The sequence below is a fragment of the Plectropomus leopardus genome, chromosome 21 (assembly GCF_026936395.1).
Source record: "Plectropomus leopardus strain MGB_pleo_1.0 chromosome 21, ASM2693639v1, whole genome shotgun sequence".
In the NCBI taxonomy this organism is placed as follows: domain Eukaryota; kingdom Metazoa; phylum Chordata; class Actinopteri; order Perciformes; family Serranidae; genus Plectropomus; species Plectropomus leopardus.
The window spans coordinates 18,132,556-18,153,822 of NC_142196.1; the positions used below are offsets into that span (position 1 = coordinate 18,132,556).

Genomic DNA, 21,267 nt, shown 5'->3' on the forward strand with positions numbered 1-21,267 from the left:
GCTGCATAAACAGGCTTAAAACACCAAAGAAGCACCTGCTCTCATTATCTTGTGATAATTAAATGGAGTAAGACACATTTAGAGACAGACGTTTATGAAGACGCACTTGAGCTATCACAGCAAAGTCCAAAGCAAATTGAAGCAACTTTAGTTCCCTTCACTGCAGCGGGTTAACTATGCGTTCAGTGTGCACATGGCTTCCATTTAAATATGCCTTTCAATATGCCTGCTCTCACACAAGTTTATTAAAAAGTGATTGCGCTGCAATTGACTCTCTTCATAGTGATAAGCAGCTTAGGTCCCACACTTTGCCAGCCAGTCAATCATGTGTTCTTCACTTTCTCCTCTGCATGCTAGAACAATGTAACCAACATGAACCTAAAGCTTAATATTAATTAACAGCTCGGGAATGCACTGAAATGAAATAATACCAAAACAGAATAAGCCATATCGTAAATTCGCTGTTTGATGTTATATGTTTAAAAACAAAAGGTATATTATTTCAAAATGTACCCTGCAAAATCTGATAAGTTGATTTTACTCTGAAAACATCTAGGAAAAATGTAAGTCAGAATAATTATTAGAGTTATTTTTACTTTATATCTTATTGTTAGGTTTACTTAAATGTAGTCATATTTACTTAATTTTGTGAAGTTGTTGCAAGTCAAAAATGCCAAGATTAGTTAAATATATCTTTCAAAGTTTTACTAACCTCAGTAAAGCACATTTGCTGAGCTATATATCTGTATTCTGCCGGTTGCATACTTTTTAGTCACATGTTAAGAAAACAGAACTCACAGATCTCCAAACTTCATCATTAGCAAAATCCTATTTGTCATGATGAAGTTAAGTCAGACTAACTTGGTCAATTGAAGCTGCTAGTACTTAGAAAGAACAAGGTTATTTCACTTGTCATTTTTAAGTCGCAACAACTTCACAAGATTAAGCAAATACAGTTATACATATATATACAGTTTCCAAGATTATTTTAAGTAAGATAAACAGATTTAACAGTGAAGCGTTCAAACCAGGGTTTCAACAGGTATAAGACACTTAAATTTAATGCTTTTTAAGACCTTTTGAAGATAATTTTTAACCAAATTTAACAATGATTTTTGGACAAGTTATTCTTTTTTTTATTCAAGCACTGCACGGAAGTATAAAGTAGTAGTGAGTTAGGTTGATCTAAATTTTGCTGACAGGTAAGTGTAAAGTAAAGTTACATATTAGGTACAGTGGTAAGTTTAAAGGCTTGTAACATAAAAAGGTGCACTTTTTGACAAAGAAAATCAGACATACATAACTTAGAAAAAAAAATAGGAATTAAAAAGAACTCAAAAATTCAAATTTGAGACCATTTAATGACTATTAAGGCCTAATATTTCTAAAATCAAATTCAAGACATTTTAAGACTTTTGAAGGACCTGCAGACACCCTGGCTCAAACACATTAAAACAGTTCACGTTTGTACTCCAGGTGTCTACAACTGTGAGTGTAAAATGGCTGATGAAACCGAGTGGCTCCATAAGGTCCTGCTTTGGCGAGGTGAGTGCTGCTGGAGCTGATAAGTAATGCAGGTGGTAAGGGATGTGAAATAGGCCCTGTTGTGGGAGAGGCACTCTGAATCCTGGGAACACTAGTGCCTCTGTCCCAGTCTTTATCTGTGAAACCTGCTGCGTGCTGTCTGTGTGTCTGCAGCCGTATGGATGTGTGCGTATGTGTGGGTCAGTGGGTGGACTGCATCCAAGCTTAAGGCTCTGTGGAGCAGAAGGGGCTGCGAGGTTGGTGAATGTGAACCGTTGGCCAGGCCTTTTCAGATGGAGAAAATGCATGCATAAACTCTGTGTAGGCTAAGTGCATTCTTTCCCCTCAATGCTCTGTGTACAAATGGGAATGCTATAGATCTGCTGTGGATATACGGTGTGCATACATTTTCAAGAACTGTAAAGGGGGAATCACAAGAATTCAGGTGATCGACTTGAGTTGAAGCAAGAAAGAAAACAACATCAGCTTTATTGGTGTGGTTGCAGTAACGGAAATGTTACTGCTTTCCCATGGGAGAGGGGGAGAAAAAATGAGCTCCTGCAAAGTTTAGTTTCACCACAGAGGGGCCATAACACACAGCCAGGCAGGGATCAGGTCACACAGTGCATGGATGGCAGAGGAGTGTCTGTGTGTGGGCACAATGCTAACTGCACAGCAGTGCCAGTGATTGATTTTACTCTGTGTACATGAAATAGTTACCTGGCATCATATTGCCTCCCGTGTTATTGGCCTCTGTGCTGTAATTAACCCCTCCTCCTTGCTGCACAGCAGGCTAATTTAATGGCCCCAACTATAAAAATTTAAGAGGGAATGCAACAGGCAAGGCAGGGTGTTTGGAGATCTTATTACAGAGACGTCTAAAGTTACAACTTTAAAGCTGTTTTAATCAATGCTTTTGTTTTGTCTTTCCACCCCAAACCATATCACTGCACAGACGGTAGTGTGCATTTACTGCTAGCTTACCCAAGCACCACTGAGCTAGCTAACATTACAGCTCAGCTGAAGAGGACGCCATTAATGTTTACATCTATCATGCTCTGCCACGAGAGCCACTCGTCCATTAGTGGAAGCAGGCTTCCTTCTGCACAATGATACGGTTGGCAGGTGTAATTTGGTATAAAGAAAATAGTTCCTGCATGAGTAACCGAGTCATGAGACATTGCTGTTGAGTTTTTTTCATGTTGTTGTTGTTTTTTATGCTTTGAGCACCACTAGCTGAGTGCCATCTAGTCCCACTATATTCAAGAGAAGGCAGACATCTCTACAGCTGATATCTCCAACACTCGCACCAAATCAACCACAGTAATAAATAGCACTACAGCGAAGGGGGGTAAAATGTGTATTTTTGATTTTGTGGTGAGTAAATAAATGTTCATAATTTGACAGAGTACCAACAAACATATTTTAAACAGGTGTTTGCCAGACAGTCACAAGCACATTTTTTAACAGTGTAGTCTGCATGTAGGGCACTGACATGTCAGCTGTGCAAAGTGATGAAAAGGCCACTGTTACAGTCCTTAAAGACAACAGTTAAAGCAAATTTAAAATTCCCCAGTGGCATGACCTCTCTGGCTTGAAATTGATGCTCAGCGCTGCATGGTCTGTACCAAACATGGTAAAGCAGAAACCGGTCTATTCATGTGGACAGGCACAAAGCAGCTCCTTCAAGTGTTATTAAGCTAGTTAAATTATAATTCCCTTAGGGCTATATTTATGTCTCTCTCCTCTTTGGGAGAGCAAGTCCTGCTTACCCTTTGCTCCATGGCAGAGGCAGGAACTGTCTGAAATATATTTGTTTTAACACAAGCCTAAAAATAACCTCAGGGAAAAAGCACACAAGACACAAAGGCTCCACGATTTGAGAGGGGGGAAAAGACATTTTCAGAGATTCTACTATTTCAGCCTCAGGAGCTGGCCAGACTCTACCGGGCCGAGTTCTCTGATTGGTTATTAATGACATCATCCCCAGGGCCAGCCCCCCCCCCTCGTCCCAGCCCCACGATGTCATCAGTGCTGAAGCATCTCAGTGATGTAATGCAGGGAGGTACTCAAGCAGCACCCCTTCTTTCTTCTCCTGCCCTCCTCTCTTCTCTCCTCCGGCTTCTTCTTTCCCTTTCCTCTCTCCATCTCCATCTTTTCATTACGCCCTTTCCGCTCATCAGCTGCATCCAGATTAAAAAAAATAAAAATCCCCTCCCACCTGTTTATTAGCGCTCAAATACAGGGCACAGAGATGTACAGTTAAGCCCGGAGCTCTTAAATGGCTCCTAAAAAGACGAGGAGAAATGACGAAAGGAGAGCATTTAGATTTTCCTAATCCTGTCTGTGTCCTGCAGCTGTAATTAAAATATGGATCACAGATCATGACCGCATTTTTCCCACAAGGTGTGACTATAGACATGAAAATCCAGGTAGGCATAACGTCATCAAGTTGCAGCTGGATAAAGAGCACGAGCAGCTTCAAGACAACTTACACTACAGATACAAAATCCAACTGTGGCACATAAAGTCCAACATGTGAGTGTTATGTCAGCCCGTTCCCATTTGATTTATTCAGACCATTTCATCTTTTTGGCTAGGCCTTCACATCTGTTTTTTAATCACAATTTGTGAGAGTGTGTGTGTGTGTGTGTATGCGTGTGTCCTGGGCAAACATCCAGAGCTCAAGCGGATTAGCGAGGGGACTCTACCCTGATCAAAGCAGCACAGAATCCAGCTTACTGGGACATACTGTGTAACACATAACCCCCTTGGAAATGATACTGTAGATGCTGCAAACCCCATGCTGTATAGCTCCAATTGCAATGCAGCATAGACTCTTAAAAGGGTAAGAGTTTAACATTTGTTTCTTTCAAAGCCTGTGCAAATTCTGGTCAGAAAAAAACCCCTCTGTCCTAAGGCTGAAATTCAAAGAACCGACACTCACACTAAGAGCTATCATCAAGTGTGAAGTATGCAGCTGCTCCATTGAAACTGGACTCGTTAATAGTCCAAAGAGAATGTACTGGTTGTTTCTGGAAAAAAAAACCAAAAACAGCCAGTAGAGATTCTCCTCCTGACATGGATACATTTTTGGTTCAGAATTTACAACAACATAATCACAAAAACAAAAATTCAGATACAGCAGGAAAAATATTTTCACATGCTGCTCAAAAAGAGAATAAGAATGTCTATAGTGCAGTAGGTTTTTTTGGACACAGTAATTTGTGTTTCACCTGGGCCTTCCAGTTGATATTTTATGTCAACAAATCATAGAAGGGCGATGAGTCATGTTAAAGGAGTTGTTAGAAATCTGTAGTGAATTATAACCTGACTCTCCAGCTCCCCTAAACTCTAAGGAGTGATTCAGTGTCTTTCAGCTCATTGTTTTGATTTTGTGACTAACAACTTTACTGTTTGGTCCCGTCTCACTTCTTCTATCAAAACTGTTTCCAGCAGCAACTTGAAGCTTTGGTGGGAAAAAACTCGGATGAATCCGCTTTTCACTACTTTCCCAGCATACAGGAGATGATATTGGCTAGCTGGCGAAAATAATGGAGAATTTAGCAGCTAAAGAGCCAGACTGTTCTCTCAGGAGTTGGTGGAGACCAAAACAGAGCTAAAGGCAGATGTGGGAGTAAGTCACACATGTGCAAGTCACATGAAAGTCCCAAGTCACTGTGGCAAGAATAAAGCAAGCCAAGTCCCTGCTGTACGTCAAGCGAGACAATGTAAGTCATTGCACCGGTCAAACAAGTCACAAGTCAAATTCTGATGATCCAAATGTTAGTTTTCTAGCTAACGTTGGATCAGGTAACAAGTTAGCTAAAAATGTATATATTCACACACTTCCTTGTAACAGATGAAGATGGATGTCTTGGTGGATATCACTGATTTTTAAGCTGCAGATTTTGCATACAACTGTTCTCTCCTTACAGTTGTCATCGACAACATAATTCCCAATTCAAAAATCTTGTCCATCATTTTGGAAATCAAGTCCTTCTGAGATATCTGTTTCAAGTCTAAGTTAAGACTCAGGACATAAATTACCAAGTCAAAGTCAAGAGAAGTCTCTTATCAGTGTTAGTCAAGCAAATCTCAAGTCATTCATCAGGTAGCCAGAGACAAAACTCAAAATAAAATCTCTTATCATATATCTTATCTCATATCTTCTGGATATGTAAGGAAGCAACTGTTTGCTAAACTTCCACAATATTAAGGTCATAAAGTAAATGTGTTTCCAGCTTGTTGTGCTGCACTCAAGAGGCCAACTACACCTGTAAATTCTGATGAGCATTTGTCATAACTTTTGACATAATAGTCTATACAAGTGCTAGTACAAAGTGAAAACAATCCACAGATTACAGATAAAAACAGTCTTTAGTTACAGCCCCGCTTGCGATTGTTGCACATAATGCCTTGCCGCACATCTGCAAAGAAACTCAACTTTAGAGTTCTGTCACGATTATTGGTCGACTCTAATTGGAGCCCGCTGATACCAAGTAAGACATGCATTATGGATGCACTCCCAGTAAATTCAGATTGAGATAGTGACTGTAATTAAGTCATTCTCCAGCTCCACAGAGAGTCCTCCATCAAACTGTCTGAGCTTGACTGAGAGACCAAATGGGATGTGTCTGAGTCTAATAATAAAAGGCCTCTTCAACCATAGCTGGGATCTGTCAGCCTGAGCAGATACTGAGGAGCTTTTGGTGAAATTCACAGAAAGCCTTAACAGAAGGTAATAGGAATTGATATCTTAATATGTGAACAAACCACGTGAAGCACATTCTCCCTTTGAATGGCTTGTTTCATGATTGGCAGCTCACTGGTCAGACAGGAATGGCTGCACGTGCATACACATGCAGACGGCTAATACCGTACCCCTCGACTTCATACATAGTGAGATGGTTATTTTGTGATGCCTCTGTGGCAAACCACCGTCATCCACCACCTAATGGCTTTAGCATGTGCCTGGCAGCCCATTGGCTCCTGCGGTCTCAGGTCTCAGAGAGCTGAAATGAAGCGGGGCATTGTTGTGTTGCTGCCGGGGAAGGATACACAGTCTTGTGAAAGGAAAACCTGACGGGAAGGAAACCTCGAAAACAAAGCGCTAAGACAAGGTGATAAAGGGCACGAGGGGACGGAACTGTGCGTTGGTGTGAGGGTGAATGTGTGTGTTTCCCCTCTTCCTGCCATTATAAAAACTAATGGAAATGTTCAGAACTTCGTGGAATGTTCTGTGGCCTTGAATTTTAAGGTAGAGCAGAGTGGGATCTTGGGGGAATGGAAACTCTAAGCAAACCAATTACTTGCCATAGTTTCCCCCCATTTATGGGAAATGTAATGATAGACTGGTAAACCCTCTGACTGCCCCATAATATAGATATTATCTGCTTTAAAATATAATGTTGTGAAGGAGCTTTTAAGCCAAAAACTCAGAGGAGAGCCGCGTCACTACTGGGCAGGCTAAAATGGAAAATACCTATTAGAAAGGCCTTATTTCCATTTTCAGCTTATGAGACTGCTAAAATATTACTAAAATGTTTTCACACTAGGGAAATATTTAACTTTTATTAACACTGGCAATGCTAATGAAACCCATTCAAGGTCTTGAGGTGGACAGAAAGGTAAAAGACTTCCTACAACATTGAAAATGTCAGATTTTACAAGATGGCTTTCATTACTCTGAGAAGAGCCTGGGGGAAAATAGCTCACTGGCACATGAGTACAGTCTGGAGCAGAAGACCTAGAGGTTAAAAAAAAGGTTTAAAAAAAAATAATAATAAAAAAACCTCCAATAACTGTGTTATTTACTACAAGGTTAATGATTGTCAACAAATCCAATCAAAAGACCAAAACCAATGATAAAATGGATCACAAACTGATCTTATCAACAATTTATTTAGCCCAAATCTAGTTTTTCACTCTGTCCCATAGATTAGTGGTTCCCCAGCTTTTCTTTAAGGGCTCAACACAACAAGAAGATATAAAAAAACTTGTTGCAATGAAGACTGACTATAACATCGTCTCATATCGCTCATGTATCGGCCAAAAAGTTGCATTTAAACACACCTCAAAGAATGTAGTCAACGGCCAAATAGCACACTGTTCTGCACCTACATGAGAGGAAATATCTCTCTGTAACATCAGACGGCTGCAGTCTGTATTTGTCATTAAAAAAGGGAAAACTGAAGGACCAACAAGAGTGATTCAAAACACTAATAAGCCAGTTAGCACATTAACAATACAACCCCAGTGATGAAAGATAATATTTTGCATGTGCCAGCAAGCAAGCCACTAAAGAGCTCAAGGACAAAAAACAATTAATGATCTTACCTAATATAACAAGTTTGCTTTAATATCGTGCCCTTATGATTTTGTTTGATTTCCTCACTTGAGTTTGTATTCATGGCACAGAGCTGAACTACCAATTGGAGGGATTTCATTCATCGAAGCGCTCTGCGGGTTCAATGGTGATTCAACGTGCTGAATTAGGACAAAAAGGACCGACGAAGGCCAAGAAGTGCCAACGGTGCGGAGCACACTGCAAGAACTAGGGCGGCAGGTGCTCATGAACGGTCCAACATTGACCACCGGCCAGCAGCCGGCCTGGTGTGTCACGGCCCTCTCAAATGAACTCAAGTACCCCTTCATCAACACCAAATGTGTTCATTTGAATTTATCACAACTGGATATTATTTAACACTATTTACAATGTTTTTTATCATACAGTCTTTACAACATTTTGCAATACTGTTACAGTATTTTTTATACTATTACAGAGTCCAGTTAAGATAGTTTGGTCAAGTTTGCATTTGTTCTATAGAGGCAAAAGCTAGATATTGGCCAATTCAACCATTTTGCAATTAATTTGAGGAAACAACTTTACTGATTTTAGTCAACTCTTTCAGCCATTTATCTATTACTTTTACTCAGTTAACTTTTTAAATTGTATATTTATTATTATTGACACATTAAATTTTAGCTAACCATTTAGACTTCAATGCTTGCATTCCAGGTACTTTCATACACTCTAAACTGCAAAACTTATAAAAGTTAAAGTTGAGTAAATACATGGATATATGTTTTATTTATCATTATTTGATTATTATTTTGACATCATATTCTTATCTAAATACTTTCATATTTAGTTGAGCTGTACCACAATATCCCCTGGAAATGTCAGAAGTACTCCTGTCCAAAAGGTTGGAAACCACTGTTATTGAGTTCCATGGTTTAAAAAAAAAATGTCCAGAAACACATACATGAGCCACACACCGGGTCATCTACTTTGAGTCAGTCCATCATATACTATCCTGGCGCCACAGAAACTACCAAGCACACTATCACCACAAATGAAAATGGTATGCAATTTACCAATAAAGTACACAATTTACTCCTGTTTGAGAAACTCTCATCTGCATCTATCATATTCAACCAAATCTTTCATTAAATGCTGAATGGATTTAAAGTTAAGAGGTGTCATTTTTGTATAATCCTACGGACTTAAGTAGAGTCCTCAGAGTAAACAGACTTGATTCTGTGCCTTCACATATCCATACACAGTGGAAAAAATGGTAACTCCTGTATATCTGTCATTACACTGAGCCCGTAATGGTTTTATTTGATACTCTTCTGGGCCTCTTTCCAGTGTTTACATAGTCCAGTCTATTTATCAGTCAGAACAGGAAGGAGCTCTCTAAACAGCCAAAACAGACTGAGTAGAAATAGACAACAGTTTCCTCAAAACTTCCAACTCCAGAGCTCAGGTAGCTGCCGCTGTTCCCAGAATAACCCGGCTTAACGAAAACATCCTGTGTGTCACAGGCTTTACAGAATATTTTCAGAAATAGGACTTAAATAATCTCAACCGTGGCTAAATGAGAATATATTGAGCTTGTTAGGCAGGGGGGCAATTATGACAATATGCCACGATAATGACTCATTACCTAGCGGTCATTTTGGTCAATAAAGGATATAAAAATGCTAACATCTAAGGGAAAAGGGCAGGACATTGCAGGTTGTTAAATAGGGCTCAGGACAGCAGTCTCATCCATATTTATTGGGATTAGGCAGCTTTAATACTCAAATTCAGACTTTTCTTAATTAACAACGCCTTAGAGGACAGTTGAGTTGAGTGCTTTATACGCTTTAAAAGAATGATGTATGCAAACACAGTTTTACCGGTCTGACACATAAGGGCATTTGTGATTTGTAGAGACAAATCATAATTACAGGTGCACTTATACTGCATTTAATCTTCCCTCTAATATCAACCTCATTAGATTTGCCATTTTGCCTAATGATCAATTTGCTCTGAGACGGTTGCAGACAGGTGGACAAAAACATGTGAACATGAACACAAAACATGTCTGTCACCAGACAAAAACAGCTCCGGTACGTTGTTGTGTGTTGTGTGAGGCCCCACGTCAAACCGTATGCCTAAAGGAGTGGATGGATGGGAGAGGCGGGGGGATGTTTACACTGAGAGAAAAGAGCTGGGGGTTAATAGTGACTGAAGAGTGTCAGAACAGTGTCGGCTTGAACCTCTCACGCCTCCGTCTGAGCTGGTGGGTGGGGAACATTTGTCGTACCCCTGTTCTTATCCCTGCCAGAGAGAGAAGAGTCGGCAAAACAAATGACTTCACTGAATAGGTGGAGTCAATGAAGTATGTTAAACTTATGAGCGTCAAGAGGGAGTAAAGACTTATTTCCGGAATGCAAAAAAAAGTTTCCTGGGTCCACCCATTTGTAGGTTTAACCTAAAGTGACTTTTCCCAATATGCTCTTTGCAGCAAGGCCTACAAAAAATCTAATTTTTTGTCTTGGCAAATTCTCCAATAACTCCACCCGCATCCGACATCACAACAGGAAGCATGATTTTCCTCTGTGGATTATCCTTGTCACAGTAAAGCCTACAGAATCGACTGCTGAGGTCTAACATACGCCTCTACCATTGCCCGACAGCACAACAATAAAAGACAACACCAGGAAAACACATTTGCAATATCACTGCTTCCTCTACTTGTTATTTAGAACTCTGCAGGAGAGATTTTCTTGCATCCCAAGATATTTATTTGGAGCTGAATTTGTTCTTTTCTGCTTTAGATTTCATCTTGAAACAATCATTCAATTCCACCCAGACCAGTTTTGAATATCAAATAAAGAGAGCCTGGGAAAACTCAGAGGAGTGACAGTAATGAATCATTATTAGCTGAACTACAAATTGCCACCTTATTAAATCATTTTCTGCTGGTCTGTCACATTTCTCTGTGCAAGTCATTAAAATGTTGACATTAGCGGCCGACTGAAAGTCATTTCACTTGCATCTAAGAGGAATGCAAAAAGCCTATGTGTATAATAGAAATAGCTTATCTTCTGCCTTTTTAAAGGGTGCCAAGATAAGGTGGCATATACTGTACTCTCTTACTGTCATTGCAGGAATAAAAGATTTTCAAAGACTTCCTTCTACTGTTCCATGAAAAATTATTTAGCTCAAAATGAGGTCAATTTACAACGACTAGAAGTCAATTAATATGATAAAGATTTTGTCTGATTACACCTTGCAATCATTTCCACCTCTATTAGACTCAAGTTGTTTTGGCCATGAGGACAGCTTCTGGTCTAAGCTGCTGAAAATCTTCCTAGAGGACGAGATCAGTTTTTCTCTGCTAATTGAGAATATAATTCACCTCAGGAAAAGTCTTAAAAGCTTATTCAACAACACTGTTAAAATGATACCAGCAGTGGACACTTTACTCTGCCATAATGCTGTGAGGTGACCCAGTAAAGGAGGTCATGGTTTATATAAACCTCAAACCAACAAAGGGTCAGTTCCAAGCAGCAACTTCTAGGACTGAAAAATGAAGTCAACACTGAAAAACTGCAGTTCCTCCACTAGCTACTTGAGGCTGGCTCCTAAAGCGAGTCCATCTCCATAGACACTTGTGTTAAAATGCTCAACTTTACAGCAGAAATTAACATGTTCACAGCCTGGTACAAAAATAGTTTGAGTCTCTATAGGTAATGACAACTGTATGGGGGATGAAATTTTCAAATATAACTTATTGTTAACTTTTATTAAGGCTTAAAGTTACTCATATTTAAGGGCAAGTTTGAATAAAAGGCTGTCCACAAGACGCTACAGTCTACAGTATGACCCAAATCCACCCCTTGCTCCAACCTCTGATCTAAATATGGCCACTTCTGGCTCCAAAAAGCCAAGATAGCGATTGTCAACATGCCAAATTTGAGGCTTCCAAACGGAAGTCCACAAACCATGGGGTGATGGTCAGTTCCATGGATAAATAAAAAGAACTGGATACAGCACTGGTGTTAGAGCCCTGTTCATTTCTATGAAAGGTGCTCAGTGGCACATAAAGCCAAAAAAGTTACTTTCCGATAAAATCTGCCAGCCCTTCTGCATCATGGAGCCTATAGTGCAAGTGCATCAGAGACCTTCACCGACCGAGCAGCTAACTTTTGGTCTACACCTTTGCTAACCTGAATAGGGATAAAACTTTCAAAATACTATCATAATGAATGGGTCAAATCCCAGAGTAAAAGAAGTCATTTCACAATGTTAGTCAATGGGAAAAAGTCCTCTGGAACTCCATGGCATCATGTGATGGACCTGCAATTTGTGATTCAGCACTTTGGCCACTATGTCAAATTGGCTTCAAAGCCAGAGACTGTCCCTGGGGTCCTTATCAGTTCACCCAAATTACAAAAAAGAATAAAAGAAAGCACAGCTTCAAGATTAATGCTGACCTTAAAAAATTGTAGTTTGACAAAACTCTTATTCTTTTTATTTTTCGAGCACTTTCAACCGTCATCACTACAGTGACAATTTCTTTCCAGAATCAGTGCCCCTGTTGCTCTGGTTAATTCACATACTCGACAGATGAGTTTTCTTTGGGACATTCTTCTAAAAAAAACAAAATAAAATGAAGAAATTCCATAATTTGTATAGTTTGAGTGAAGCTATTCTTTAATATTGTTTAACTCAAAAGCAAAATACACATTTATTGCATTTTTCCTTCTTTCTGTGCAAGTTTTTCTTTCTGTTTATCTATTTTACAAACAGAAACACGAATGCACTATGAGGAGCTTCATTCAGTGGGAATGTTTTATCACATCCATAACTCAACCACCAATAGGAGCTGAAATGAAAGCTCTGTAATGAGGTTTGATCAAACCCTGAAGCTCAATGAGACGTGGCACAAGTTGGCTCGGGGCCCAATGAGGGATGACAGTGCAGACAGCTTGCAAGAGAAACACCTGGTGGGCCCCCCCACTCCCCCTGGCCTCCGCGCTGCTCGGCCACATGCCACTGGCCCAGGTGTGTTTCCACCGAGCTCAATGTCCCGTGGCAGCCATCAAACTCCACAGCCACAGATTTGCATCAGCTAATACATATGGCCCAGGTTAGTGCTTGATCTCCTGCTCAGATCCAGACATGATTCGTTTATGTCTGGATCCTGACGCAAGAGCGTGGTCCAGTAAGCTAATCAAGTGATCGGCATGTAACCATAGCGTCTCGTAATGGTATCAGACAAACGGACGCACATGGTCAGGAGCTACTGTTTGCCTTTTCTTGTAAAAACACTGCCAGAATCACTGCACCTCATATGCTAGCATTTAGACAAATAGCTCAGCTGAATTAAACTGGCAGCCAAAGCACTGCCTTAGAGTTAATAACAGTTTCCTCTGGTCTTGTGAGAAATTGACAACTTGCTACATCAGCAAAGCACAGAGAAAACTTGTGAGAGACAGTCTAACACTGTCAGAGCACCGGAACAAGTGATGAAGGATGAGGTCCGGGGGCCGTGGAGGGGGTGCAAGGGTGCAAGCTCATTTGTCTTTTTGACGAGGCACTCCTCTCCAAACCAGTTTACCTTCCCTCCCAACGGGGGAGCTGAGGTTGATATACTCATTGCTGAAGGATACACAACAAATCACACCTATCACTGAACACCTGACTACCAAAAAGCAGAGTTATGGAAACTCTACTGTCCTAAACCAGAAGTAAATACAAAAAAATGGCTAATTGGTTGGCTGCTGGAGGGTGTTACTTTGTCACCAGTAAAAAAAGAAAATATTTAACAAAGAAATCTGTATTTTAACAAGTTTTTCTGTCAGGATGTTACGTTTACTAATCATTTAAACTTTTTGATGGTAATTAAAAAAAAAAAAAAACAGAAGAAGACTTTTTATACTGAGATTGACATTTAGGTCCAGGTAAAACAAAATGAGTGATTTTTTTTTATAAACAAATTATAAATGTTACTTGATAAAAATGTGGGAAAAAAAGACTGGGAACTGTGTCCTACTGCATAGAGGAGTTCGACTGATAAACTGTTTTTCATCACCATTTCTGTGTCAAGGATTTTTTGGTTAGACCTAAAAGCCTGCTCGAGGATGCACAGGAGCCATCCTTAGCCCCTCTTCCACACTATTAATATGAAAAACGAGCTGTTACTAGGCTACTACTACTAGCAGCTAACTCACTTGCACAAAATACACACATCCAGTAACACAGTAACATACACACCCCAAGCCAAAGAAAAAGACAGGCGCTGCATGGTGACAGACTCTCTTTAGCAGCTAACTCAGTGGCACAAAGCACACATAGCCTGAGCCAAAAAGCAAGCCGCTGCACAGCTACAGACTCTCGTTAGCAGCTAACTCAGTGGCACAAAGCACACGTGTCCTCAAAGCCAAAGTGCAACCAACAAGCAGCTACAGACTTTCATTAGCAGTTAAATCAGTAGTTAAGTAACATAAAAACCCAGAGCAGAAGTAAGAAAGAGACAGACTATCATTCAACAGCTAATAATCAGAATCAGCATCAGAATCAGAAATATTTTATTTCTGATTTGATAGAGAATTATCGCAAGCAGAAATAAGTACAAGCACAAGCATATAGAAATAAAAATATAACTAAATTTTCTATAACAGTATAATGGAAATACAGTAATAGTAAACAATTCGCACAGTATGTAAATATTTAAAAAATAAAATATGCATAGTATGCTGAGTATGTAAGAAATACAATAATAGACAATTGGCACTAATATGTGAATATTTATATTATAATAGCCTATGGATAATGTGCTATGTGCCTGTAAAGTATGTTAAACATAAATATGGTGCCTTATGCTACATGCTGATTTAGTAGCTTATAGCAGCTAACATTAACACAATGCACATACACACAGCAGCGAGCAGTAACTGCTTGCAGCCAGGTAGCTGATTTTGGCTAAAACGACTGAAATGTAAGTCAGTAACGGATATTCTGTTTGTGTTTATATGACTGTGGCATTTGGCACACTTGTTTATTTATGTATTAGTTAGACTGAAACAGCTAAGAAGGCTTGTGCAATGTCACACACTCGCCGCTCATACACAGGAGGTGAACTGACAGTAAAATATAATATAATGCAACAAGCAGGGAATAGCGTTAATTTTTTTCATGACTTTGAAACCAATTTTATAAACTTTTTTTAAATCAAAATTTCAATTGACACATTTTTCTGTGGTGTGACACACTCATTACACATATTTATTTTTGCTTTACCTGCACTTTAAATGAGATTTATATCAAACACTGCATGTGAATGAATGCGAAATTAACCTTCATTTTTTCCATTTGCTTGTGCTTGGGCAGGCCAGTCTTTTCCAGATGTAAATCTACTCAACAGCGGAAAAAGCTAAAGCAATTCCAGCAGTGCTGGAGAGCTCCAGACAGGAAAAATGGCTTGTTAAGGCAGTTAAAATGCTTAAAATGCTATTTTATTGGCAGTGTGGTGACAAACTAGTGAAATAGTAGTCACTGGTAGGCATAGCTCTCAGATAAAAAGAGATCATTATTTACAACTGTTTACTGCTCTGCTTGCGATGTGAGTAACACAGTGTCTTTGAAGCTGAAAATTGACATTGATGTTCACTTTCAGAGGAGGAATGCAGCATCTCCCCTAGTGGGAAAATTTAACAATCCATTTGATCCAGAGAGCAAACAGCGCCATACATGGCCAAATCTACAGTCAATCTGATCTGCAATCAGCTACTTTCATCTACAAATGTCACCACTCTGTGATGTATAAAAAAGGGGAGATTCAGAGGCGGTGAAAAAGATTAAGAAAAGTTCTAAAGGGTGCTTGAGTCTGAGACGATTCATGTCAGATAGTAGAGGACTGTGTTTTGTTGAAATGACCGAGATGTTTTCAAGTTCAGCCTCTCATGGTCTGACCCTCACCACTCGTCTCCCCCATTAGCTTAATTAGACACAGCCACACACACACATTAGATGGTCCCCCTTTTTTTTTTGCTTCACACACTGAATGGCTGGCTACAGTTCAAGACACCACAAAAACAGCTATGCAAAACAAGCAGCTTTCAGAGGCAGGGGAAACCATCAGCAAACAGCACACACGTTAACAACAGCACGCTGACTGCCATTCAAAAACCAAGAATGTAAAAATGACATCGCGTGCATTAACAACTAGTCTCTTGTCAAGTCACACAAGAATATTTGCTTCGGAATATAGTTTGAACTTAAAGAGGGAAGAGAAAGTGAAGAAAATGGGTGTAGTAAATACTAAGTGTGTGACTGAGCATCTGTCTGTTTTACGTTCACATCTGTGTGAGAAAGCGTGAGTGTGTTATTGTGTGCAGCTACTCACCTAATTCAGTACGTCCTGATAGAAAAAAAAGTCTTGGACACAACCAGTGACACAAACTAACCAATACACCGTCGCAGTCCCAAACTTTTTGCTCTCTCCCGGCAGATCTGCACTCTTCCCCTGCTCCCCCTCCCTGTCTCTCTCTCTCTCTCTCTCTTACTTCAGCACTTCCTGGGCTGCTGTTTATGCTCCAATCAGGCCATCCAAGAAACTGCCGCTGCCCCTCTGCCCCCCTCCTCTCCGTCAACCAACAGCCATTGTTTAGCTGGAGCTTGTCACATGTAGACGTTTATGTGTGTTCCCTCTAAACCAGGAGGGAACCTCTTGCCGCTACAGGAACTGGCACTCCTCAATCAGGAGAAGAAGAGTGAGGAAGGAGCAAACTACGAGCTGAAGACGGAGGATGGGAGCAAAGCTGGTAGGCTGAACATGGAGGGGGCTTCCTGCTTGAGTGTCTCTACTGAGAGAGATACACTTTTTCAGTAGGAAAAGGGGGGTAGTAGTAAGGGTTGGGGGTGTGTCTGGAACTTTCTCTCCAAATCCAACAGCTTGTTGTTACAAACCGCAGCAAGGCTCAGCCCATCGCAGCCCCCAGAGAGCCCCAGAGCTCTGTCTCAAAAAAACAAGGCGCTTTCCCCATAGTCTGCCAAAGGTTTTCACCACGATACCTAAACCCCTTCTCCCAAAGCCCCCAGCCTCTAATTCACTGTTTGACTAAAGCCAAACACAGCCAGGCCAGCTCTTTCCAGGCTTTGAGTGAAATAAAAAAAGGGTGGAGGTGTGATGTGGGGGTGCAGAGTAGCAAGGTGAAAGGTGACGTGTGGGAGGAGACAGGTTGACAGCAGCACACTGAGCTTTTGTTGGTGTTGTTAACAGTTCCATCATCACATGGGGGTGACACCTTGTGAGTTAAGACCATGAGACACTCAGGTGGTTTAACTTGAAACACATGTTTTGCTTTTAAGATAAAGCTTTAGGGAGCAAAAAACATGTTCAAAATTGAAGTGAAGTGGATTAAAATGCTAATACAGACAGTCTAAGGAGAAGCTTAAAGGTCTGGTGTATAAGATTTAGTCAGATATATTGGTAAAAAGTACATATAATATATTATGTTGTTAGAATTGTTGAGTTTTCATCTTAGAAAGAGCCGTTTATATCTTGAGCGAGTCCTCTTCTATAGAGTCTGCAATGTTGTATGTACAGTAGCCCAGTATGGAAAAACAAACAAACACACTACATAGTGCCAAATTTGTTCGTAGTTTTCCTTCATGCTTGGTAAATGGGAGAAGTTTCAGTTATTTACAATCTGCAGCCTCACCTCTAGATGTCACTACATCCTACACAATAGTTCTTAACAAAGGAAAATTCTGGCGTATTGGGCTTTTCTGGCTACTATACCACTGTACTCACCAAACTAATTACTGAGATCTATGAACATAGTGACATTGCTAGTGTAGCAGGAATTGGATGCGCAAACAGCTGAAAAAAAGGTTCTAGATAAGCCAACAGTTAATTTAGTTAATTTGGTGATAAAACTAAAAGTGAGAGCACCTAAAATATTGGAAATAATTCCTAAATATGCAAGAAAACTACACAAACACAGTAAGTTCTGTAGGTCAACATTGAACCAATGTGCATTCACAATTTAGTAATAATTTCACTGTACTGGCTGATATGGAAATGTGACAAAGGAGCACTCCATTGGTTCAGTATTGCGCTTACCATTGGGGTACTTAAAAAGAGGCCAATTAAAAAAAAGAATGGCCAAAATTGAAGCAGCGACAGCCGAGATATCCTCACTTACAGCATAAGTCAATCTCTACTAACAGTGGATCCTACATTTCCCATAATGCTACTTGTAGGCATTTTCCATCTGTCTTAATGCATGGTTAACACCCACATTTTATGAAATCCTGTTTACAATTCAGGCTTTCTATTCTAAATTTTCTAGTTTCCAAGCCCACTTCAAGATCACTTAAATGACATCATCAAGGGTTATTTTTACTGACTTTAAAGAGCACCCTTCAGAGCCACAAAAGACATCATACAACTGTTTTTACATGCTGAGTGGTAGTCCTCATGACAAGTACACTGAACGTGATAAAATTGGTGGAGTATCCCTTTAAATCCTGAAAAACGGTCTGAGTAGTTATATAACTTGCCTGGTCTGACTTCTTTTTAGCGACAAAGCTGCGTTTCAAGAGCTCAACCATTAATTTAGTGACTACAATGTTTTTATTGCAGATCAAAACCACAGAGCTGATTTTTAATAAACTGGGGTTATTTAAACTGGTGCTGCTGTCCTGGAATTAAAGCTTCAAATAAGCAAACCAAACCTTTCTCCTCAACTTTGTTATCCACTCATTTCTTCTCTCCTCCTCTACAACCTATCTTTTCTTCCACTCTGAATACGATTCATTCAGTCACTCCGTCAAGCCACACAGGCAGATTGGAGTGTCTCCGTGCCAGGTTGGACTCAGGAAACATTCATCTTGTTGTTTAGTCTGGGCACCATGTGTTGAAGCTGGGAGGCCGCTCTCCTCTGCAGACCCCTCCTCTTGTGCACACAAGCACAGAAAAGCCCCGCACTGACAGACACAATGTGGACATTCACTTCTGTGGCTCATTGTTCAGGGGCTCAGATGCACAAAACAACGAAACTTCAAAGCAGCGGTTGCCACAAAACAGCACGAACATGAAAAAAGAAAATGCGCACTCCCTCTGCAGCTCAGGTGTGTCAGCATGAAGGCTTTGTGCATCAGCATCCATTTCTTATGCTGCTTTAGTCACATAATAAAGAATGAGAAAGAGATGTTGACTCAGAGCAAAGAGTCTTTTATGGAACAGATAACAGCAGGCAGGTGCAGTGAACTGTATACAGCGCAATATTTATACAGTTGTGCATATGTGAAACTGTATGTGCTCATGAACTCATGATGCCATGTGAAAGTGGAAATGCCTTGACATCACCTGCATGAACAGTATAAACAAGGCACACTTTGACTAATCCCTTAGTGCTAAATCCTTCCATTGCTGAAAGAGACCCAAACAAATGGAGAGGGTGAGACAAAATAAATCAAAACACTTGGGATTTAACAGTGAGGGAGCAGGTGAGGATTACACCAGAAGCCTTTCAGTTTGCACCCTCAGCCTGTGCCAGTCTACTACTGAGGAAGCGATCCTGCAGTCATTCAGTGAATGAGCCACCTGTGCGCCTTGGACGACACCAAACTCGACTGCGCTTGTTTAATGCGACTTGAGTAAAGAGAGAGTGAAATGACAGGCAGTTTGCTTTCAGTAACACGAATGCCAACAGATTCAGGAAAAGAGATTCAGTAGCTTCATGGGATCAAAGACAGTTTTTCAAAAAAAAAAAAAACTTTTTGAAAGACTGGGAGAAAAAAATTGTGCGAGGCACATTGGTGGAATTCAGTAAAGATGAGTCATATCACATAAGAAAAGAGCCGGATGAGTTGCGACAGCTTCTGTTATCCAACATGACAGCTTGTCATATGGCCACTTTAATCCAGCTGTTACATTGTTGCTGGGTGTGCTGAAAAAGACTGTAATGCTGACATGTCTATCGGGATATGCTGCTGAAATCCACATACAGAAAACATTAAGGTTCAGCAGTTATCACAATCTTGATATCATTAAAGGGACAGTTCACCTCAAAGTAAGAAAAATACACATTTTTTTTCTATTACCTGTCGTGCTATTTATTAATCAAGATTGTTTTGGTGTGAGTGGTTGAGCGTTGGACATATCGGAGATAAAGATATCTGCCTTCTCTCCAAAATAGCAGAAATATATTTCTCTCATCTTATGGTTCTCAAAATCCCCCAAAATACTTTTGAAAAACTCGCAATGTCTCTTTAACTGTATATAAGCAGTTATGAATAATTGATATAAAGTAAAACATAATACATCCTCACAGTGTATTATCAGGCATGTATTAACTTTTAATACATTTGTATAAGTTATTCATGGAAGGGTTTCGAAATATTTATACATGCATTAAAAAAACTACTTAATTCTGTTGAGTTTGAAGATTAGTCTTGATCTAAGAAATGGTCTGGTAACAAGAGAAAAAAAAGCTACTCACGAAAAAGATGTGAAGCATAAGTATGTGATATTTTTGTTAAGATCTCCTCTATGTTGTGTGTTCTTTGTACAGTCTTTGGTTTATGCGTTGCATAAAATTAAAGTTTACAAAAAGGGTCAATTTTTAATAGATATTTTTCAGACCATTAAACCACATCTCATGGCCTTGATCAGTGAATGGAGTTTGCTCATTTGATTAAAAAATGCATTATAAATAAAGAAAGGCTAGTTTTTTGGTAGTTTTAACGCTTAAATGTATTTCTGCAGAGTCATTTTCACTTTAGTACTCAGAACCTTGGATCCAGTGTCTCACTGGCTCACATAAGGTTTTGGTTTACAGGGCATCTTACTACCAAAGTGATACAGAGTTTAAAAAAAAAAAAAAGAGACACCAAAGGCCTTGGCTGCCATCCACCCAGATCCCACTCTAGCCCCTGGACCAAGCTGCCTTTTCATATATTTAGCCTCAAATCATCCAAAGCCCTGGTGAGCTGCTGCTCTCTATTTTAAAGCCAGTTTCATAATCTTCAGCAGGGACGCTGGAGAGTTTAGCCGATGGCCACAATGGAGCCACTGGTCTAGTATGATCTCTGAGTCAGCGTCAAACACTCTGAAAGTGCATGAAGAGAAATCTCACTGGAGATTTGATTTAATGACTTTACCCATTTCAGATGAAAGATGATGACGGTGCATATATTATGTAAATATGCACAACACTGTGAGTTACACCCTGTATTTAACCCGTCACAAACACATCTGAGTCTGCAGAGATACCACCGCTCATGCTCGTATCTTGATGTACAGCTGTGTGAATCAAACTGCCATTATGGGTTTCTGTGTAGGAGAAGTTGAACAGATATTGATTAAATAAATTAATAACAGCCTGAAGTAATGAGAATGTGAAGTGAGAGGTGTGAGATCAGAGCTGGGTTGGAGAAGTGAATGTGGCACT

General features: G+C 39.9%; 1 protein-coding gene across 12 annotated transcripts in view; it reads right to left on the reverse strand.

Annotated features, from left to right (window-relative positions):
* LOC121960821 (sickle tail protein homolog) overlaps positions 1-21,267 on the reverse strand; it is a 136,231-nt gene that overhangs the window by 69,239 nt on the left and 45,725 nt on the right. For 2 of the 12 annotated variants that reach the window (XM_088072094.1, XM_088072093.1), the window contains exon 1: positions 16,212-16,640. The exons of the other annotated variants lie outside the window; for them this stretch is intronic. The gene's annotated coding sequence lies outside the window, so the exon portion shown is untranslated. Of the gene's footprint in view, positions 1-16,211; positions 16,641-21,267 lie in introns of those variants that run through there. 12 annotated transcript variants of the gene reach the window in all.